Raw genomic sequence first — 25063 nt, forward strand, 5'->3', positions numbered from 1 at the left:
TATTAAGATCAACTATTGCTATTGTATAAGTAGTTTTAATTAAATGAGCATGTCACTTTTCGATGAGTTTTCAATGCGACATATTAATAATTCCAATTTTAATAACAAAACACTTTACAGTTCTGATAGGTATTCAATTTTACTGTCCGTATTAAATATCAACATAACAATAATTGAAACGTATTTTTTCTACATCATGATTGCTATTTAGTTTTCATCAGCAAACAGTTATTTTAATCTCGAGTGACTAAAATTGCTTTGAGTTTTATAATTATTTATCTCATTCTTATTCCTTCATTATTCCGCTTTGGAGATCTAAAATCGTGTAGATATGACTCAAGGTCTCGGAGATATCAAATCTTAAACCTCAATAAATGTATGCCAATTTTTGTTATTGCTACGGCAATTTTTGCTTTGCTCGTCTTTTATTGACTGAAATTTCATATTTTTTTTAGTTTATTGCAAATTTATTCAGTAGCCCAATTCAATTATTTTTCTTTTGTTCTATTTTTATTTTATTTCCACTCCTTATTTGATACTTCAAACACTTGAACTGTTCCGGTTGAAATTAATAGTTTGTTGCTAACCCGACAATTATCTAGATGTTTTCTATAGAACAGAATAGAGTAGAATCTATAATAGGTATATATTCTCAACGTTAAAGTTAAAATTTTCTTAACATTTTATAGCAGTATCAAATTTATAAGGAACACTTTGCACAATTATTGAAAATAATAAATGAAACACAGATTAAACTAGGGAAAATACAAGTAAATTTGGGAAACAAATGACTCCTGAAGTGTATGACAAACATGTCTTGATTATCTACCAATTGATACAATTAAATTTCGAAATGTAAAAAAAAAAATTTTAATTTTTTTAAAATATAGGTACTTGACATTTGTGACAATGTTGTGTGGCACTACTGGGATTTTCATTCAAATAGCGGCAAAGGAAAAAACATGATTTTACTTGGGCCACCGCTATATTTTTTGCAATCTTCAGGGCTCTAAACAGGAAACAGAATGGTTTCATTCTTAAGAAGAAAGTGTTTTGCTATTAAAAATAAAATACAAGGAAAACCGGCACGAAAATAAATAGGTACAAATATGAGCGATAAGCGCACTAATATTTAGTAGTTATTGAAAAGCATAAACCACAATTAACACTCAAAGAAGTAAAACTCTCTCTATTCTTTGTTATCTTAGAGAGACGCACTGACAGATTAAAAAAACACACTAAATTCTTGGTGAGTGATCTTATTTATGATTGCATTTCTTTAGCTTTAGGATACCAAAGATTAATTTCTGAGTTTTACTTCTTTTAGTGTTGCCGGTGGATAATGTTTTTAAATTACTACTAAACCTTATAGTATTTGCCTTTTGTCTCTTATGTTCAATTTTATTTTTGTGTCCATTTCGCTTTTATTCTATCTTAATAACGAAAACACGCATTAATAACAAACTCGCTGATGTAGAGTTTACCTGACATAACAAAAAAGAATAGTAGCGCATATAATAATAAGGACAGTTTTCCTCAAAATACTTGAAACTAAAACATTAATTGAGCAAATAGGCATTAAACAGCGTTAAAAATAAACATCAATTTTTGAAAGTCTTAATCGGTGCAGAAACATTAGAGTGCTGCACATATAAACGGTCTTATTTTGAATAATTAAGTTCTAATTGCCCCTAACCCAAGTTTTAATACCTGATGTACAGCACATTTTCCATATAGTCTAATGGCAACTTCTCAAATCACCTCCATATACAATCAATAATTCGACCCGACTTATTTCAGATCGATATCACCCCTCACAAATGCCGACAATCTCCGTCAGAGACCGCCACAAAGCAGCACGTGGCGCTTAGCTGAGTCTCCAACCGCTCAGAACGTGCATTTTGCCACATGGCTCATCCGGCGGCAGTTTCAGTCACATTTTACCCGATGGCGCCACCACCGTTTACCGCCTAGAAACAAGCGGACGCTCTATCCCCACCACGTAGCTATGATTCCCCTCGATAAGGCGGGGCATATAACTCATTGTGTCTATCATTAGGCGTGTCAAGAACTAACGGGGAAAGAAAGTGGGAGTTTTGCGGAAGTGGACGTTAGCAAAACGGTTCACTATTATCAAGTTGTGGTTGCTGGTCGAATCGTGGTCTATTTCACTAGTTTCGTTGGAATGACGTTACCAAGTCGGTTATTATTGACATTAGTTTTTGGCCAGGTGTGCTTGGTGGTTCGTCGAAAGAACACGCCGCCAACTCTCAACTCTCAAAGGTAATTTGTTTTATTTGGATTATTTTGTGGAAGTTTGTCCGCTTTGGGAGCATGATATGCAAAGTGCAGTGGGCATGTGGATAACCGCTAAGAAAGAGGAATTTTGAGCCGTTTGATTAGTCAGAATAACTGAAACAAACAAAGTTCACTAAGCACCATATAATATTCATAATATTCACCCTAGCTGTACTGCGTGCATATAAACACCCGCATACGTTATACTATGAAGCTTTTTTATGCTATCAAATAAATGTTTGTTTGACACCTTGAAGCTTCAATATATGACACCTTCATATCTGAAGCATTTGACCCAATGTGACATGTTGTGGTGAATCTGATAACTTACGAATAAACCAACAAGTAATAATTGTGACTAATTAATCTCAAATTTTCGCTGATTTGATTTCATGGGGTTTAACTTGTAAGCGGATTGCATCTAAAGACCCCGAGACCGGCGTTGAGAGTGACCAAAAATTAATAGTTTAAACAATTATATGGCGAGAAAACAATATTTGTGTTCTTGCAATGCTTTAATTTTTTTATTAGGATATCCATGCATTTTGGCTCGGTTGAGCCTGTGGTTGACGCACATTTGGAGAAAAAATTATCGTTATTATCACCATTAGTCTACACCGATTCATTTCCCAAAGCCTAACATTTATTGGTCGTCGTTAGTAACATCCGTCCTAATTATATCTCTAACTTGGGTTTTAATAGTTCCGGGTAAGCAGATGGTTAACGTTATCAGATGTATGAGATAAATTTCCTACAATTGCTTTTTCATTGAAATATTGCGCGGAATTGCTCAAATTATACATATTATCTGGAATAAGACATGCATGATATAGCACACCTAATTGGGTTTAAACGCTCTAAATGTAATCGACTTGAAGGTTTTGACCAAACGAGCAGTAAATATCAAAAATTACAATGCGAGTTAATCCTGCTCAAGGACTTTCATACGCAACATATCACACCATTTTCAAAGAACAACATGGTTAAGAGTTGTATTAATTTGTCAATTTCCAACGCTTAGGGTGTAGTATCTTTACCTATCACCAAACTCGTTCAAAGTTTCTCAATTTATCATAAAAATAAAATGTTCAACCAAAAAATTCATAAATTGATCAACCCAGCATTGCGTTCGAGATGATATAACCCATAATAGGAATTACATGTATTACCTACATGATAAAAGTAGGTAGGTATGTACATAAGCTCCCCATTGAAGTCAAGTATGTATTCATGTGAGTGAACTGTATGATTAAACGAAGTTCTGCGTTCTATCTCACTAAACCAAGCAATTAGTTTTGCTCAATATTTTCAAAATCGAACTGAAATTATTGCTTCATGACTTGAAGCTCGTGAGCTAAACTTAGCAAGGAAATTTCTTCAAGATTTCATTCAATTGAAGAAGTTCTGGACGATGTGTTAAACCTTCGATAATGCTCTTAAACAAACGTTGTCCGCCTGTTAATTTATGCAGCTCGCCGTCAAACATAACACGAAGCAGCGACAAACTGTTAAAGATGGCTTCCACGCATATGACAGTCACCACTAAATGTCCTCTACAAGCTGAAAAAAGACGCTGTCCCTCTGAACTTATGTGCTAACAAAAGACAGCTGTACTATGGTGGTACACATGGTGGGTATATGATGTAGTGTCATTGTCCCCATATGTATGCAAATGAGGAACAGAGAGACCGACATTCCTATGACGAAATTTTTGAATACGTTTTGTAGAGTCGTGGAAAAATAGCCTATTGTTCATTGAAGAAACTTTTAAATTAATAATTTTTGTAGAGGTGGCAAAGCTTCTGGCTCACTAAAGTAGTTCATAGTGTTCCAATTTTTGCTTGATGTTTCTGGCTTCCATTCGTTTTTTTTTAAATGGTCATCATCGTCACTACAATACTATAAAATCTGTATGTAACCGTTGCAGTATGAATGATGTCCAAATCAGTCGCTTAAGCCGCTTTTCTAAAACTGGTTTCTTGCTGATTTTGGGCATCCTTTTGCTTACCGATTGTAACGGTCCGCATTTTCCGGATCGGCTTTTTTGTCATTGGATTTACAATTTTGTTTACTTGAGTGATTATGTAAATTCGTAAGACGTTTTTTTATTGCAAACTGGTTGCGGTTTTATCGTGTTATCGCCATTAAAGCTACTAATTGGCACGATTGATGATGAAAACCGTGAAATAGGCAAATTTTCGTTCCACGTGTGATTTCTTTTCAACAAATAATTCGATTTAAATGAGTAAACGGTTGGATTTAGGTCTCAATTGCTATCGATTTCAGTACTAAAAATGGAGCCGATACAATTTATAATTTCTCTTGGCGCCATTAGCTGTTAGATTTAATGTTCCTGATTTTCAATTAGCAAATTAGATCGTTAGATTCTGACTCGGTTTGATGTCAATTTCCCGACTCGAAAAGGCGATACTAATTCGAATAATTATTGAACCAAACGAATTTCTCTTTAGACGCAGTTAATATGTTTAGTTAACCTCAGAGTAGGTACCTACAACTGGATAACATTTGAATGCATAATAGTTTTGTGGGCAGCCGTTATCAGAATAGGGAACCATTGTCGAAAATTCGCCGTACTGTTCAAAGTTGTGAAAGATCGTGGAAAGACCAAGCGGTTAACCGAACTAGATTCTGAAACCGAGTTATAAACTTCCAAGTTTGATACCAAAAACTCTGCATTTTTTCTGTTACCAGAAGCACGAGTAATCTACGCTTTATTATTCAATTCCTGTGCGTTTTTACTGGGCGCAAGAACCACATATTCACATATTAAGTACCTCGCACATGGACTGCAGAACTTCATTTAAAAATCTTAGTCAGTTAACGGGTGGATCATAGAGAGTAAATGAAGCTTCCGGATCTAAATAATAGAAGCTAATCGACCTTTCCCTCTTAAGATGTTGGGTAATGACCAAAACCGAGGGAGTAAAATAACCCCCCCTGTTCTGATCTAAACTGTGACGAAAATTAGCTAGCAGTCAAGCTGTAGGCGATGCAGCATTGTCAGCGAAATGCAACAGGTAGAACCTAAATCTGAACCTGACAAATGTAAAAGTTGTCTGTAGCTTCCAAATCTCCTCCAGAAGGTTGCAAAACTTCAAATGTAGGTTTTGACATTGCTTGCGATGAGCTGTATGGCAGCTGTGTGATATGTTGGTGTTGAATGGTTTCCGAAGAAAAGTGCGAATTTAGTGGAAAACCCACCCCTCGAGATAACAAACGAAATCGTTTGGGGGGAGGGTTTTCTGTCCAGGACACGCACACGTACGTCATCCTTACCATGCGTCGACCACTACACAAAACTCTTCAAGATATTTTCCCCTACGACAAACCGTTTTCTAATATACCGTTGTTCGTTTCCTTACAGTTCTGCCCCCGGCCTGCCGCGCCGCCCCACTCCACACACGCAAGTTGGCGGAACACGCAGGTCCGAACTGCCGCCGCCAACTACGATGAATTCGCTCCACCAAGTCGGTTCTCAGTTGCAGCTACAGTTTCGTTCTGACATGTCTTCATCGATCAAGTGGGCATCAGTTGGTAGCAAGTCCCATGTGCTCATCAAGACTGAACTGAAAAACGAAATCTCACACTGTCGATTTCCACATAACGACGGATTAGTGCGTGTGTTTTTTTTGTGAATCGATGGATCTCAGTGAACGGTTTTTACATTTTTGTTACTCTGACCAGTTTGTCGCCAAAGTGATCTCTGGAGCAGCAAATGCCACTTGTAAGTATTGGTTTGGTAGTTGTAGATTTGCATGCAACAACTGCTTGGCTTGGAAATACAAGTTTTTTTGGGAATCTTCAGGTTCATTCGATGAGGAATTAAACCTCTAACCTGCCATATGACCATCCAATTTTTAGTCATCTGACAACAATCACAAAGTATGCTATTCGAGCAATTGGCCAGCAGCTTTTTTCATGAGGTGCGACTTCGTCGAATACATAAGAGCTGTTGAAGTTGGCACTATCGCAATATTTCTCATATATGAATAAACATTATATTGATATAAGATTCGAGCTTTCAGCATTTCTTGCTTATATTTTGCTTTGACAATTTCGTAATCAACTCGAAACTGTGATTGTTGATTGAATGTCGAACTTTTAAAATTAAATTGCTTCAATCTTCTATTGCTTGTTAAATGTATAATTGTTGCAACATGTGTCTGTCTGCTAATATGGCTACAGCATGTCTTCCTAAGTACACCAGATGAATGGACGTACATTAGTTTAACATGCATCTTGTATGCTCACTACAAGCATCCAGTATGCCATTTTTATATTACGGAAGAATTTTGAATGGGATTTAAAAACTTCAATGCTGGAAAGCTTGGCTTGGGGGTAACACATGCGTTTCTTCGGACAGAAGCTTGTTGCAAGGGCATAAGAAAAATAATCAAAGAGTGTGATTGTAAATACATATTAATGAAATCAGTTTGAAAAGTAGTTCGGAAGCGGAAAAATTTCGTAATTTTTAGGTTTTCGATTCTTACAGCATTCTTTCGGATGAAAAACCGAGCGAAAATCGATCTTAACATAGTAATTATTTTCATAGCTCGGAAGGAGAAACCCACAAGTAGTGAGCGTGTAGCTAACACATTTTGATCGAGCTTTTTTTTAATACTTTGCAAGCGGTTTGAAAATTCTGCTATAAATTTAAGTCCCACCTAAGTATACCCATGATTTGATTCAACATTCTTTTTATATGTACAGGATGCGAAAAAAGTAGCTGTGAGTGATAATATACATTGAAAGCATGTAAGTGTTGTGGAAACAGTAGGTAGCATGTAATAAATTGATAACTCAATGATTGACTAGATGATTTCGGTTGTACAAAATTGTTTCGATTTGCTTGTTTTTCCGCATTTGGGTCCATTTTTTTAAATTTTTTTCCTCAAGTAACCAAAAAGTGGCTGGCACAATTCCTTTGACTGCTAGCTTTTCCTCGTTTTCGGTCGTATTCATATCGACGTTAAAAAGGCTTTGCAACTACCGTAATTTACTAGAGCCTGCACTGAAACATGAAAACCCAAACGTGGACATTTGTGTGAATGTGAGGTGCATGTCAGATGCGAAGAAACTGATACCAACGCTCACAACAAAATGACCAATTAGATCTAGTTTGCAGACACAAATGTTGCCGAGTAAAATCGACGATTACATTATATAAGATTTAAAGTCTTCAGTTTGTTCTCTTCTATAAATACAGACCTGAAGTACTCTTTTATCCGACTGCGTTTTTTGAACATCTTTAGTCCCTTACCTATCTTACAATACGACGAAATTGGGGAGTTAGTTTTTGCCTTAATTTTTTTTTGTTGTATCAACCCATATAAAACACGTAAGAAAGGACAAGGTAAAGTTGCATGCACAATGATTTGATTACACAAATTACACACTGATTAGTTTGTTAACTTTTGCCACGTAAAATATTCCTAATCTCATGCAATGAAAACGAAAATGCCAACTTATCCTGGGAAAGCATCAAATCCTACGTACGCTTGAGAGTAGCACTTCCTTGGCCAATTATGATAACTTGGAAATAAAGCAATAAATGCAAAACTCTAACGGGTATTTTTAGAATTTCACTCACATGTTCCAGAAAAAAGTACAGTTTTACTATGTGCACGTGTATAATTTGTCATTAAAAGAAAATACAACCGATCGAAAAGAACACAAAAAAGAGGAGAAAGAAGAACGGATAATTCGATTTGTATATTCTATAGGTATTTATCGAGATTGCGAATTAAAATCGAAATTCTAACACACTCGAAACGCCAGTTAACTTCCATAATCAGTAAAACCGTTTGCAGTCACCTACTATAATTTATCCAGATAGGTCATGAGAGTCATCAATTTATTGATGATGATTGCCTGTGTCCGCGATGACGGTTATATCTTCAAGGCTTGCGTGCACCAATGTCTTCGGATAAGGTCATTTAGTTAATATTTTGTTCACAAGTTAAGATGCCCGCACATCTACTTAGTTGATTTAAGTTGTCTGAACAGCAGGATGTAAAGATCTTTACAGTTTCATGATATTTCGAGTTTGTATTAACAAGTTTTCTTAATTTAGTGATTTCATAAGATGTGGAAAAATGAGAAAAATTTCAATTTCCTTTCCGGTTCATTTAAAACCGTGACACTGCGGTTAGATGCAAACTTTTCTATGTACCCAAAAGGCCGAAACTTTTGGGCATGCTGCTTACAAAAAGCGTGCATTTAGAGAAGCTTGAACTTAAATCTTCTGGCTACTGGGCGCCTTGATTATTTTGTTGAGAATTTTTTTGAATAGCAAATAATGTCATTGAAAATACCGCAGACAAACAGGATTTCAAAACCCTTGCAATTTTACGAAATATTTTGCCTGCTTTAAGTATATTTCGTTGTTTTATACATTATTCAATAAAAGACCTAAAACTATTTATCTGCATGATTAAGATAAAACGTTTTTTTAGCAAATTTCATTATTTCAATTCAAAACCATTGAAGTGGAAGAACAAGAGATCTGCTAGAATTCAACTTGAGCAGAAATTCCCTGGCCGAGAATATTCATAGGATTAACGCAATAATTTTTAATATCCTTGGATGGAAGCTAAAAAATAATTCCATATTCTATTCAATGTAAATAAGTTGCTCAACAAAATGAACGTTACAACCAAATAGCCCCAATCTTGGAGTTGGATGAATTCTAATTGCTTCAAGCGATTTGGTTGCTGTTTGACGTCTTATTTGGTCCCATTTGTTTCCTGTGAGTTAATATTTTAATAAAAATTAAGCATCAGACAGATTTTCTACAAAGTGGCAAATGAAAAATTGCACATTTTTGGTCTTGCATTGATAACTTTTTCTGCTCTTGGTCTTGTTCTGGAAGCTTAAACTTTATAGACAACATAAAAGACGAAAATCCTTCATGCATATACTTACGGTTGCATTAAAAATGACCCAAAAAGAATTTCCGCCAAAATTTGTGATTCCGGAAGATTTTCAACGAAGCAAAGTTTGCTTTCAAAAATTTCGTTCAGTCATGTAGGTAACCGTCATATTGAACTTTTATCTCCATTATACTGTGAAGTTTCGACTTCAATGTGAGTCCCAGATTTTGGAAATCGGTTTAAGAGAAAACTGCTGGGCCAAAAAGATCACTCTGTAAATAAACGAAATGGGTGAAAAACTTTTGTCAATATTTGGGGTTTATCTTGATGCATGTGGTGTGAGAATGAAAAAAAATTACGTTTTTGTCCCACTGAGAGCATGTGGAACTTTTAGTAATTTTGCACTGTTTTATTTGCCACCATGGAACCTTTTTCCAGAGCACCTTTTTATTGCTAAAACACGCACGAAAAAGAATTGCACTAAATAAGGTTTCAAACCGAAACCAATTCGCTCTCAGAAGTCAGAATTTATCCAGTTCCAAAGCTAGTCCAAATTTGTCAGTGTAACGTTGATTTTGGTGAGCAGTTTAGTTGGGCTTGCTCAATAAAATTTTCTATTTTACTCACTAATTCTCAATTGTGCTTTTGGTTTGTTCTAATCATCATTACTGTGCACTTGTAGGTATGTCGAAATGAGCTGCAATATTTCACAGAATCAGATCTGCAATATATTTAAAGATAATGTTTTCAACAACATGGGAAGTGTTTTTTCAACATGTCAGAATGTGAAATAATCAAAGGTTTCTCAGGCAATTCAACGGAGCGGACTGTTGGCGATTTATTTGCGGCAAACTTACTTAACTTGTTAACGGCGCTTTGTTGCACTAAAAGCTGATCTGAGCGGAAACAACAATAAATAAATTACACCCATAGGGGTTTTAGAATTAATAATTGATTATTAAAGTTGCAATTAGTAGCTTTTCGAATTTACGACTCAGGAAAGGCAGCAAAACTTGCAACTTAGCTTGCATTCGTTCTATCCTTCAGGAGCCGAGGAGTTTATCATTTCTCCCTAATCATTATGACACTAAGTTGTAGGCAACGCATGTAATTCTAGCTCTCGACTTCCTGTAAACACACAGTTGATCAATAAACTGGCTCTATTGAGGCAATTAACCACACGGCTAATTTAATGGTTGCTATATTCAATAAAACCTGTTGAATAAGTTTATGGGCTATTTTTAAAGTAATTTGATTGCTATGATAATTTTTGAACATGTAATTGGAAATGGAGTGCACAACAGGTTTATAATGATCGGTCTGAAGTTACCTTGTAGGGTTAATTAACCGAGGCTCACTACACGCATCTCTTATTTATTAAACTAATACACAAGGAAATTATAGAGGCCGAGTGGATGGATATATTTGCTGGAGCCATACGGAGTAATGACTAGTGGTTTGAATAGAAATCAATCCCAATTTATAATAATAGTCGATAAAACCCATCAGAATGAGGCACAACAATGACCCAAAAGCATAAAACCCCTGTTCCCACCACATCCCATTATATTGCACAACGCAACACGGGTGTGTCTCTTTTGAAAATCCGAATTCTTTCAGCCACTTTATTCCGTGCTATACAGTCAATAGACCTTACTACACCCAAGCCATTATTCCCGTCAATTCTACCTAGATTTTCAATAATATTGGCTCACTACCGATCTATTGAAAAGCACTCCAAATCTGGGCTAAATGTCGCTTTATTGACATATCTTTGAAGTCCTATTTAGCAGGTATTCCATTGAATTTAACAGAGAGATTTGTAATGGGATACTAATAGGCTTGTGGTATTATAGACGATTGCATTGTTCAGATAGGAGGACAGGTTGTATTTATATTCAACATCACAGTCGTATCATTTCAGGTATTTGATTGGATAATTATGATTCGTAAGGCTGATATTTCGATCGGGCAAATTTGCACATTGAAAGTATTGTCTGAAGCTTGAGAAGGATCAAGAGAGTGCTTAATCTATTTTGTAATCAGAGTAGATATGCATTGTTTATTAACGAAAAATTCATGGGATTGACTATCCATTTAAATATTTCAGGATTGGACAATTTCTAGAGCAATTAGTCAGGATGCAATCCGTAGTAGATGTTTCATTTGAAAAGTTCATTACCTGTAATTTCTATTTTGTCAACTTTACATCTTCCGCCAAAAAGTTTTGAAATCATTCTTGTTCACAAGGCTTCTTCTGCAAAGTTCATCCGGAACCACAGAATTTAACTATCAGCTTTTCATTTTCAAGCTAATTTTTTTCTGTAATTAATTGACTTGAACTGAATCATAATTGCCTAAGTGAAATTAATTTAAATCGGTCACTCTTGTCAGCGCTTTTCGGGGATATTTGGATGAGTACAGGAAAAATACATATTTTTCACCAAAAACTAATATATTTGCAAAAAAATATGATCATAAACTAGCAACAATTTATTTGATTCCTGTCTGCAAATAACGTTTTTCTTATCAACAATCCGTAAAACAATGATGCTATGATAGAATTACCTGTATTTCATTGCCTAGATCCATGACATGATTTTTATCGCACTACTATGATTTCAGCAAGCAGAAGTTTAATCGCGTTATTTTCGCCTTCTGAGTAAAATTAATTTGCTTCAAATAAACAATATAAGTACTGGTCCCACATAATCAAGACGATTTAATTTATGTCGCGTCAAATCTCCTAAAGAAACAGTGTTGCACACTAGAAGTTTTGAAGAGCACAATTTAAGTACTAACCGCAAATACACCAGCGTTGACATGTACTTAGTTTCATTCTTCCAAATTACCATTAAACTAATTTTAATATAGCTCAGTAGCAAAGCTAATATTGCATCTTCAAGATCTAATTTCTTCGAGCGAGAGAAATTTCTTCCAAAACTCGATTTTTTTTACATTTTGCTCATACTCGCCAAGACCCCCTTAAAAGAAACGACCACAATTTTGTATCACCCCATAAGTGAACAATGTTTGGCTCCTCTAAGAGCTGCCTCCAAGTATAGCATAGACCTCAGAAAACGGATTTACTAAACTCCAACTTCCTTCCGGTCAATGACATTTTTCAACGACCGTTAACACAGTTTCGTTTGACTATAATTTACACTCGATTAAAAGTAAACGATGGATTAACTTGATATTTAGCTTGCCACGTTGTGGCGATGCACTTTAACTTTTCGTTATCTAATCGTTAATTTAAACTAAATCTCCTGTTCGGTTACTCTATTTTAGAATACTAGAGAAACGTCCACTTATTTAATTAGTAAATTACCTACCTATGTTCAATTCAAATTCCCCATAATTGAAAATAGCGTTTGCCTGTCTGATTGAACAACGAACCAATTTTTTGTCAGATTGCGTGTCAATTTGGGTTTGATTCCTCAAGGAAAACTATCACAAAAAATCGGTTCAAGCTATGAATCAAATAAAGATTTTTAGGGTCTTTAGGTAGAAGAATGTAAGCTATTATTATAACATTTCTTATCAAGGCCTCACATCCATTTTCATTAAACGCTTTTGTGCAACGCGCAGGTCGGACTTTGAACCCAACTTATCCCATATTCAGAACTTGATAGTTTCAAAAACACTTTATCTGTTATCAGTTCAAGCAGGTGTATTAATCTCAATTTACTTAACAAGGCTCTATGGACTGCAAACGTTCTAATATTTAACTGTTGTTGAATAAAACGATGCAATCTGCAATCATTCACGTGGATAATAATTATGTAATAATCAGTAAATGATACATGTTCTGTTCGAAAAGCTTCCAATTACCTAATCATTTGGTCGAATTTACGAACGTTAAATGCTCTGATTAAAAATAATCTTAAATCTTTCAGAAATTAACGGATAGTTATGGATGCTGGTCTCCAATATCTCAATCTCGAGTTAGCAAATAGTTTTAATTGCATGTACGGCCATATAAAGGTATGAAGGCTACAAGACGGATAATTTAACTACTTTATTAATCCAGATTAACGAGCAATGTGCCGATTCCATTTTGTAAATCGTCGTTAATGACTAGCAAATAAACTATTAGATTGTGTAGTCACTTTATCTAAATTATGGGCCAAAGTGGTCTTAGAAATAGTTCACATGATCGGAATTTACCACTCCATTTAGATTAAATTACACGTTTTCTTAATTAAGGTAACCTAATGAAAATTTGGAATTTGGTGTTAAGTTAAAAATCCAACCGATTCCTTAATGACCTGGATCTCCTTCTAAATGTCACCACTTTTATCTATCTATTTAAAAAGCCTCTACAAATAATACCGCCAGTTTAGATTCCCGGCTGACGGTTATGTGATTGTGTGCATTAAATGAGGGACTTATCAGTAAATTTCTAGCTCTTATCACACAGTTTGGGCTTTAGTCAAGGACTAACATCGTATGTTTAACATATTATTCGGTAAACAGCTTGGGAATGCAATAATGGTATTACTCGGTCTATGCATGAGAACGTTTTTAGGTATGTACTTATGTATGTATGTTATCTGCCATATCTTGACCTCCGGTACTTCGAACTGGATTAACGCATTCTTTTTAAGCGATTCTTAATACCGTCACTGGTTCCAAGGATATTTTCGACGTTTAAATGATACTTACCTAGCTTATCAGTATTTCGTATCATAATCAGCAAGTGTATACCATACGTTATGACAAACCTGAATTTTAAATTAAAATAACGATTGTAATTGGGAATATTTAGTCACTGCTGTGCTAATTTTTTTGAGGAATTTTTTTGTAAAAATAAATAAAATTCAATGCAACCGACTTCTCAGCCAGCTTTAAACTTTATGGTGTGGCAGAATAGAAAAAAGTCATGAAGCTCATGAGCAAAAAGGCACTAGTATGAATAAAGTAAACGAATGCTATTAGACTGAAGTTGAAATTGATTTTTCTGGTGGTTTTCTGTGAATAAATACCATAGTTTTCACTTGACATTTTCATCTAAATTAAAATAGAAAGTTCAAGTAGGTAATCTGATAAATTCCAGTTAATGAAGAGGAGGAGCACTTACGTTTATCAGGTGCAAATAGAGACTGAATTCACTGTGTCCTAATTGAGTCAATGAATTCAAATAAAATACAAAGTATTTCGAACAATTAAATAGCATGCAAATTGAAACCATATAAACTTTAGTGTCGATTTCAATTAGCTGCATAACAGTCTACACGGCAACATAATACATGCATTAAACCCTTTCAATATTAAAACAGCCTGAGTCACTTTGCAAACTTGGTAAACTTTTGTGTGGTTTTTAGCAGCAAACAGATTAATTATGCATTAAATGCAAATTTCGACTGTGTGACAATTCAAGGTAACCTTCTATGCTGGTCGGCAACTTGATAAGTCTTGATAAGTAATGGCTTTTGGACTCGGACAACCTTTGCATCTTCAGCCGCTAATAATATTACAAATATCCAATAATCGATATGCTGAGTCTGGAGCGTTCTGAGCAAACTATTAAATTATTGTGGAATTCACTATGCTGGTTTTTAAACCGATTTTAGTAATGAGATTTTTATGTTTTAACAGTAACTAACTGACTTTTCTTTTTCAGATGAATTTGACGCAATGTTTCATCATATTGGTGAGTACCACACACATTTCGATCATAATCGAGTGACTAAATATTTGCTAAATAGTTCTCAGGGGCATTTTCTGTTTTCATTTATCCATGGTTCTTTAGTACTTTCATTTGCTGATGCTAATCAATTTTTTACTCCTAATTATCAAGCTAACGGCTGATTGAATTAATCCAGAAAGAAACTGAGGGTTTTTTAAAATTTATAATTACAGTAACGAATGTCACAATGTTAAACGCAACGAGAAGCAGTTGTTATCAATTTAAAAATAAATGAAACCGTCAATGTATAATAGTTCTCGAACATGAGGAATGTCTACAGTTGAGTTCTTTTGTAGCTGATATATTCGCATTGTAGAAATGAGACCTTTAATTAGCCACCGATATTAAAAAAATATTTTAGGGGTTTCAAAATTAAACTCTCATCCAAACCAATTGCCCTCAAAACACTATAAACCGAAATTATTATAGAATGTTTTCATTATCTAGAATAGGAAATATGTATAAAGATATGGTACACTTGGAAAGCTGCTAAGGTTCGGACATATAATTTTTAGCTGCTTGGTTTCGCTCAGTCAATAAAATTTTGATAAGACAATTAAAAGATTAGAAAAATATATAGAATAGTATAGATCCGAAATTGGAAAACTTTCAAATATTCTGGGTTATTCTTTTAGCCATCATGTCGATCTTTCGATATTTTTAGCTGACAGTTTCCAACTAGTGTTAAACAACTTACAATATTCGTCCTGGCATTATTACATAGCGACTGATTTTGAAGTATTTTTAACCTCTTGGTTTAAATAAAGTTGAATAGCAATAAGAAAACTATTTTTGCATTCGCATTTGGCAAAACTGATAAAAGAATGTTTATGAGATAAAAATTGTTCAAGATTATTAACTATTGACTATTTAGGCACAAACTCGTAGGGTCTTCGCATATCATTAGGGATGGTCTGGAAGGGACTACCTAAGAACTTTTTGATAGGAGTCAATTCCGAAATTATGAATAGAACCACTTAAAGCAACTGCCATGCGGCCAAAAATTCTAAGCGATGCTTTGAAGCCAATTTATTCATTGCAATTGTCCCTGACGCATCTGAGCATTATTTTTGGCAAGCATAATGCACAGCTGTCCGCTTAATTTGACATTTTCCTAGAAGTCGCATAATAAATATCTAAGGAAACATCCTTGAGGACGATCCCAAGGAAATGCATCTGCTTGTAAAAAATGACGACGGTTTGACTTTGGCATCGGTTTAATCATGACGAAAATACGATAGATCGAGTCACGCTTATAAATAGCTGTCGGTTCAATCTGGTTTGGTCTTCAGATTGCAGCCATTATGTTATAAATAAATTTATGACTATAATTTGCACTGCGACTGCACTGTATGCAAAACATTCACTGTAACTAATATGGCTCCGAATTTCTATTCAACTTTGTGTCTACAGGTTTTTTTACCGAAGATTTAACGACAACTTTAAAATAAATCTCTGCCCAAAGCACTGTGGGACCTGAACAGGTAGATTTATAAAATCCGGCCAGGTTTTTATCACCCCCCCAATCCAAAGGGTATAATTAATTTTATATCTCAGGGTAGGTACAAGAACATCTGGCAGGCATGTTAATTTATTAAGGAATTTTTGGGTTTTTGCCCCCTTCATTAAATATACTTTTTAATGTGGCCGCTGAAAATTATGGTTGTAGATTAGGGTGTTTGTAGGAAATCTGTTTCAAATAACAGATCTATCATCTGCGTGTGATAGGTACTAATTATTTGCCAGAATAGGTTTTTTCCTTTTTAATCAGTCAACGCGCATTCAACAGTGTTTCAACCTCTCAGGTTTCTTTAGGTTTTAAGACTTTCAACTTTAAGCTAAAGTTGTGAAAATTTATTTGTGTCCCCTCTTTTGTACGGTTGTAGCGGTTGCACGTATACAGGATGTCTGCAAATGGTACGGTCACCACTAGCTTCTAAAACTCAATAACAACGTAATAATACAGGGCACTAATGCTCAATTTTAAGAAGATAAGGGTGTGAACTGAACCCAATTGCTGTTCGTCTACTCAATAACCCTCTCAAAAAATTAAAGAGCACTCAAAATTGCGTACATAGTTTGACTTGCCACATTTATCTCTTCTTCTTAAAATTGTCTTGTACGGTGTGAGTAATAACGCATAAAAATGTTTTCCAACGTTTTAAAGTCAGTAGTAAGTGTTCCAAATTTTAAAATATATAATCGGTTCACAAACAAAATTTAAAAAATCAAAAACCCGGGTTTTCGAAAAAGTGTTCTAGAAACTTCTCATAATCATTTTTGCTGTAGAACTAACTCGATAAGTGTTAGTCGCACCATTTCCGGACTATGCACATTAAATAGTTTTTTGTCGGTATATTTTACACCCTTGTTCGATATGTTTAGGTATTCGCTTATGGAGTTTTTTAACTAATGAACACTCGTCCAAGCCAGACTTTGGTTGAAAAAACCACTGATTTATTCCTCATGTGCGTTCATTAAATATTAAACTTAGACCCCAGTAAATCTGACTGGAGCGCGATAAGTCTGAAACGTTTTGTGTATGCTTTGGTGTGTCTAAAAATATGTTAAACACGTGTGAACAGTTTAACTTATTAAAACCTAAACACTAACGCCATAAACCAGCGCCTTGTATGGCAAGTACGCAAATAAAAAATATTTATTATAGTAATAATGTTAAAATGAGACTCGCTTTGGAGCAGGTTTTGGAATCGCCATATGTTAATTTTAAATATTTAGTTTTACCATAGGGAGAGGCGGTTTTAGAAGGTTTGGGTCCCACACACGTCGTAGGTAACAAACAGCATAAAATCGTTTCAGTAAATAGATCTAGAAGTGTGTTTTCAACAATCCTTGAACCACACTTGAACCGCGCTAGTAACCGCTCTTAAAATTCAACAGCAATTAACAAATAATTAGTCCATAATTATTTTCGCTTTTATAAATAATGTTCTATTACGTATACTGTGAGGTCGAACGTTGCGTGCAACAGTTGAAAGTTTCATAAAAACCAATTAAATAAAGATAAAGGAACAGTATATATCGGTATCTAATTATTACTTTAATAAATGTTGCTAGTGAACCCGAGTCATTATTCAAACATAATGAAAGCCAAGGAAATAATATTACAGATGTGCTCGCACCTCGAGGAGAAATAAATAACACGACCAAGCGTAATAAGTTAGAAGAAATAATTGTTGATCACATAATGCTTTTAGTATTTTATAAGCTGTCTATATCCCAATCAACTTAAAGTGTTTTGCTATTGTTGTACTTGCCGGGGCTGCTTTATACTTGAGCTTACTTCACGTAATTATCTTCATCAACATGTGGCCGGTATTCATATCTTGGTCTTCCTGGTACTTCACCACGCTCATAATCCTTTGGTTATTTTTGTTATTTTTAATTTTGCCCCATTGATCATTTTCTCCGTGTGCTGTCCTATGCTGTTCTGTAACAACTGATGGTTTCAAACGATCTCAATGTGTGCCTATGAGGATAGGACGCCAATTTTTTTTGTTTGCTTGTTTCAAGCAAGTCGGCGTGAGCACGTTATTAACTACAAAAGTCATAGATAAGTATGAATTAATTTAAACATCAAACGCATATGCCGAAAGTATTTGTTTTCGGCTTGATTGGGAAAAAATATGAGAACCAGGAAACAAAACAGTTATGATTACATTTTTAATGCAGGTGTTACTTTAGGTGTCATATAAGTAAGTAGAAGCTAAACTAATTTTTTTCATGAGAAAATGCATGAAATGTGACTCGCTGTGCATGAGTCCAATGGTCAAAAGATCGTGCATTTGAGTCCGATTGCAATTATCTTGATATTCACCTTGAACTTAAAATCAGCCAGTTCAGTTCAGGGAATTCAGAAAAAAATGTAATTTTGTTTATGGCATATTCTTAGAAAATTGAACGTAAGTGCTGGCAGCGGTATATTTTTTCTATGAACATTGAAACTGTTCAGTTTTCAGCAGCTTCACCATCCAAGATTCTCCGATTTCAATGATACTTTTAGCTAAGTTTTAGAAGAATAAACAGGTCTTCATGAAAACGATCGGTACTTCACGGCCAAAAACTTTGTAGTCGTTACACTTTGTGGCTCAAACATTTTACCTTAATAAGTTGTGCTTTTTTGCAAACTTAATCCAATATTACACACTAACGACACTTTTAATCGATGGTTTTTCACACGCTCAATGAATCACTATTATCATTTTTTGCTTGGATGTTCATCGATAAACATTGCAAATATACTCGATGTCCTCAATGGACTAAGCGAGTTGTTTCGTATTTTCTGTGCATGATTTTCTGTTCAGTGTTCGGGAGATCATGATTTTCAATACTGCTATTCATGTTCCCCAGTTTACTTTGTCAATGCTTATTGACTTGCCTCTAGGTCGGTTCTAGCATTGTTTTTGCAATGTCGGCTAGCCCTCTTTTGTAATGTCCATTGTTTCGGAAGTTATTATGACATCACCACTTCAAACCGATTGTCAAGTCCTCCTAGCCTTATGTATTATTGTTCTTTCACCGCGGAATCACGCGTACATTGTTCTAAAATGTTTTCAACGGTTTGGCTCGCGTAATGTTTTGCAACACGGTCAGAATTATGGGTTTTTGTAAAATGATATGTGTTCTTAGCTTGGTCGGCTAGAAAAGGTGTGGTGGATAAATTATAAGTTATAGTACTCAAGGATATTAAGAAATTGGAAAGTATTCGCGCTTGTCTTGCAGTGGATATCTGGGTTTAATATTGTAGAAAAATGGCACGTTAGATGTGAAGCCGTGTAATTTATGGCCGTAAAAACTTGATTATGATTAATTGTCTAACTGGCTACTCTATAAAGGAAAACAATATAAATTTGCAATCAATTAGCTTGCCAACTCGATAATAATCAACAATGGGTTTTAAGAATTGGCTTGGTTGCTTGAAGCAATTTAATAAAGAAAGCATGACGTTTGCATGATAGGTACCGTTTCTATAGTATATAGTTATGGAAGAACGGAAATTCATACGATCTGCATAAGGAAGACGAAGTGGGCCAGAAGTTCATTTCCTATTAACAAATGCGCCAATTTAATCTTCCATTTGTGTTTTTATGCGTTTAATAATATTTTTCAACTGCTCTTTCAACCATCAAAACTCGATGGTGTGTCAATCATTGTTTAAAATGCATTTAATAACGCGACAGTCAAACATATACGGGGTGTCAATTTGAAAACTTCATACCCTTAAGATCTTTCTTGCAGTTGAAAATATGAAAAATCGGGAAAACCCGTTAAGTTTATTTGTAAAGGGGAGACTTTAAATTAATATTTTTGGCCCCCTTGTTTCAACCCCCTAGGACGGGTATATGTCACCCTTAGAATCTCAAATGGGAAGGGGGGTTAAGTGGCACATCGTTTTAAAGGGCGTTCAATTCTCTTTACATTAGTTATTACTTTGTTGCTTTTTGTCCAGAGGTTTCCGAATAATCGCGTTTCAAAGTTGTAGAAACAATTAAACTTGCGTGCATTCAGATATTGGTTTTCAAGTTAGTGTTTACACAAAAACAATTGTATTGGGTCTCCTTGTAATACAAATGATTAGAAGAGTAGGTTACACTGTTAAAATCGTTTAATTACAGGAAGAAAATCTAGTTTAAACATTTATTTCTTGTTTTTTATTTTGATCTTATTTCTTATTTATTGATTATTTTACATCGACAAAAATAACTTTTTATTTGCGGAAGAGAAATTTCTACAATGAAACTATGTCATCTACTTACGCACTATCTTATAAGTTGTTCAAGTGTTGTCAATTTTCCTGTAACGATGTAAAGATCTGTTTTTTAACTCTTTCCCAACATTTCGGAAAACTTCACCGGTAATTGACCGGCATTCTGCTGCAATTCGCCGTCTAAGATCATTAATATCGGCAGGTTGTGTTATAAACAATGTACTTAGGTGTCCCCAAAGAAAGAAATCTAAGGGTGTTCAATCCGGCGATCTTGGAGGCCATTCAATTAGTCCCCATCTGCCAATCGATCTATCCGGGAATCAATCAATATCAATGTTACGGAAGGTTCTAAAATAGACTTTATTATTGTTCACAAGAAAATAGACAACATTTTGAACAACTTTTAAGATGCGTAAGTAGATATCATGGGTTTTATAGTAGAAATTTCTCTTCCCTAAATAAAAAGTGATTTTTATCGAAGTGAAATACTCAATAAATCCGAAATCAATTGTTTCAACTAGATTTTCTTGCTGTTTTTCCACGATTTCAACGGTGTAACCGAATCTTCTAAGCATTTGTACTATAAGGAGACCCAATGACATAAGTTTTGTTTAGACACTAATCTGAAAACCAACATCGCAAAGCGGGAAAGTTTAATTGTTTCTGTAACTTTGAAACGCGATTGTTCGAAAATCTCTGAACAAAAAGCAACAAAGTAGTTACTAATGTAAAGAGAATTGAACGCCCTTTAAATTAATGTGCCACTTAGTTGACCCCCCTTCCTGTTTAAGATTCTATTGGTGACATTCACCCGTCCTAGGGGGTTGAAATGAGGAAACTAAAAATATTCATTCAGTGTCCCCCTTAAAAATAAAATTTACGGCTCTTTCCGATTTTTCATATTTTAAACTGCATGAAAGATATTAAGGGTGGAACATTTTCAAATTGACACCCAGTATATTCGTTCGACACTTTAGTGCCTTCAAATCAATTCAGTGTTAATCTTTGAATATTATCAAATTTCCTTCTTCTATATGAAGGTATAGAGCTCGCCCCACCGTTTCTTTCTCTTCAGTAACATGCAAATGCCGTGACTATGTCAGCAGGGTTTCTATTGAAACAAAATACTTTTGGGAGCATTTCGGCGTTTTGTATTCGACCTCCAGACAAGGACGGCTCACTAATTCGCAGACCTCATGCAGTGGTTCAAATTGTAGAGATATCGGGTCATTTACCTAATTTCCAGTCTAAATTGCAAATTGCCAACGACAAAACAGAGGGGAACCTTTTAATTTAGGGCTCCCCAACTGCGAACTCAAATTAAGTCTATCGGACAAAAAATATCATTTAAAGTCGTGTAAACGATTATGTTTAAGGTTGTTAATGCGAATTAATGCCCGGCCGATTTTTTTTTTGGTGTATTAATTCGTACTTTGAAATGGCTCCAATTAGTTTGAATTAATTACTTTTAATATCGTCGGAAATACATCAGACCCTTTTTAGTAGATTAAAATGGGCACGGTTTTTTTACTGAAACTGTTTGTTTGTTTCAGAAAATATACGTGGACAAAGCGGACATTCATCGAGCACCGTTAACATGGTAAGCAGGAATGTTCATTTTGAGTTTTCGGTAGCGGGGTATAAATAATTACACTGAATTCATTGAAAATTGGATATTGAATAATAATTATATGGAAATTCTGAATAAAATACTGCCTGGATAACTACTTAGAAAATCTGGATATTGACAGGCATATCGAGAACTAAGCGAAAATCTCAAAAAATATTTAACACAGCTAAAAAGAATGGAATTATCAAATCGTCTCTAAATAAATAAAAATTATAATTTAACAGTTTGCATGTTCGATATAGTTGAATTATATCAAAAACTACCGAAATGAACAAATTATATTTAAATCGAGAAAATACATTTTCGAATAACTATTTGGGGGCATTCGATTAACCAGAATAAGGCAAAGTTTCCCTGATAGCAAACTAATAAAACTAGAAGACTGTTAGCAATAAATGGCATTTAAAAATGGGGCAATTAATTCTGTTATTAAATTTTGTTGGTCCAAGTTTGGAAAATAGACGCACTTGCAGGCATCATGCGTCTTCCATTAAGCAAATCTGTATTATCCTTGATATATTAAAGGAGTTGTATATATTTTGAACACTAGCCCAATATAAATATTTACGGGAACCTAAAGAGCATTTGCCACTTTAGCTTCTCGGTTCCAATAACTCTTTATCGGTTCACAAAGGTTTAAGCAAATAAGGTACCATCAAACTGCATCTGAAATCTCAATCGAAAATCGGGGTTTCGGCTTTATCTAAAACATTTCGATCTACACAGTACCCACATAGGTATGGTAAAACTGGTAAAAATGGAAAAACTGTTCACTTTTGGATTGATTAGTTTCACATTTTAAAGTTCAACTATTTGATTGAGTAAACCATGCTATTTAGTTGGTTTTTACAAATTAAATAGTTTTCAAACAAATCTTGGACGCTGAAGCAATTATAGTTTTGAGGTCAGTTACCAAATGCCCAACATAATAGACATTATAGTTGTATCAAATCTTCATTTTTAGCATTCCAATTTTGACCTGAAAGCCATATAGATTTCGAATCGTTACTTATTAGAATCATAATTTCCTTTAATGTGTCTGCATTTCGCTGGTCATTCATCAACATGCTCACGTTCTGCAGCTTATCACGAATGTTTTATAGCACATTCCTGCACCATTACCTAACTCACGTTTCAAGCGTCAAACGTTCACATTAAACCGAACAAACCATCATATGAAAGACTGTTGTTGGAGATGCAAATCTACAATCGCAGTCAGCATTTTGTCTAGTCATTGTTGACAATGCAAGAAAAAAGTCGTATAAAACAAATTTACCTATTTCCAACCGGTTGTCTTTGTGCACACTGAACAATCAAAGCCATCAGTGTTCCCTGTAATGAAGCCTGGCTTTCGTCAAATCACGATGACTTGAATTTCGCCAACGAAAGTGTTACAGGCCGTTACAATGTTGAAGGAAACCGTTGGTTTGGAACAGTGGAGACTTGGAGCACGCAAATGTGCAAGATGAAACCGCTAATCAATAGATATTGGCTATGGATAAGCAATAGTCAATATAAAAAATGGGTTTGCGGATATATTTGATTCGTAATTTGAATATCTAGAGCTGAACAGAAAATTTTCAACCCTTGTCAGCTATTTGGTAAATAAACTATCGATCCTGCGGTAATAGAGCTGGATCAATTCCTTCACATGGCCCCGACCTGTAGCCCGCATACACACATTTTCTTAACCCTTTTGTGCCGGTTATTATGCCAAGGGTAAATTAATGCAAGCAAACGCACCCCTTGCAGACCGTATTCAAATTTTTCCCATAGGGCTCCCGGTGCGTCCCTTCTTGTTCAATACCTTCGTCGAAATTTTATCAATTTTTCATCGCGGCACATAATACCCAAAGCGTGATATATTCGAAAATTATGATAAAATAACGGGTGTTTTTTATTCTTAACCAGCCGACCGGGCGGTTAGTTTGGGCAATAATCTGCTATAGATTCCGACGCTCATTTTGCATCAAAATATAGAAAGGGTTCGTGAGAATGCATATTTAATGCCAGTAAATCAACGACTAGGTATGCCATACATTTTTCGTAGCCAAATGCGTTACTGTCGAGGCTTCTCCCCTGAAATACTAGAGAAAATCAAATCAATAGATGTAATAATTTTTCGATTTTTCCTAATGAACGGTTGGTTGGTAGCTGCTGGAAATTACAATTTGATTCAAAATTTATAAAATTAAAATGTGGTTCAAATAGAATATTTGACCAAATTTAAGCAAATTTTGTTATGTTTTATATAAAAAATGTTTTGCTATACTAATAGTTTGCAAGTGACCATTCAACTACTTCAAAATAGAAATTAATAATTAGTATTTTTAAATAAATCATGGCAATAATTTTAAAAATCATATTTTTAACTTACAGCCTTAAATACAGTTGACGCCACTTACACACACACTGTATCACCCTGTACTATTTAAAAACAAAATCCGTTTCCGAACAGTGTATGATAAAATCGCTCAAATCTTCTAAATAGGAGACGCGCGGAATCACTGTTTTGTTACTTTTGGGGATGTAGATTCTATTGAGAATAAGGGTTTCGAAAAAGTGATGTCTGAAGACGCACTCCGTACTAATGTGCTAAGTCCCTATGACACCATATTATTTTATTATGTATGTATGTATGTATGTATGTATGAATTCAATTGCAAACTTGTTGAAATGAATTGTGCGAAACTGATGAGAGTGACGAATTGGAGATTTCACCAGTAAATTAATAGATACCGTTTTTATCTTAGCCTTTGCTGATTTACATAAAGAAACAAGTATTAACGTAGTGTTAATGAGAAAAACGCGTTTTGCAGTTG

General features: G+C 34.8%; 1 long non-coding RNA gene across 1 annotated transcript; it reads left to right on the plus strand.

Moving 5' to 3' along the window:
- Positions 1-1804: 1804 nt before the first annotated feature.
- LOC109534531 lies at positions 1805-24434 on the plus strand. Its single transcript, XR_002171642.2, has 4 exons — positions 1805-2283; positions 5684-6043; positions 14818-14847; positions 22165-24434. It is a non-coding gene; the product is annotated as an uncharacterized LOC109534531 (long non-coding RNA).
- The last annotated feature ends 629 nt before the right edge of the window (positions 24435-25063 follow it).

Source organism: Dendroctonus ponderosae, unplaced genomic scaffold (assembly GCF_020466585.1).
Source record: "Dendroctonus ponderosae isolate FM_Combo_2020 unplaced genomic scaffold, Dpon_F_20191213v2 Dpon_F_20191213_8, whole genome shotgun sequence".
Taxonomy (NCBI): domain Eukaryota; kingdom Metazoa; phylum Arthropoda; class Insecta; order Coleoptera; family Curculionidae; genus Dendroctonus; species Dendroctonus ponderosae.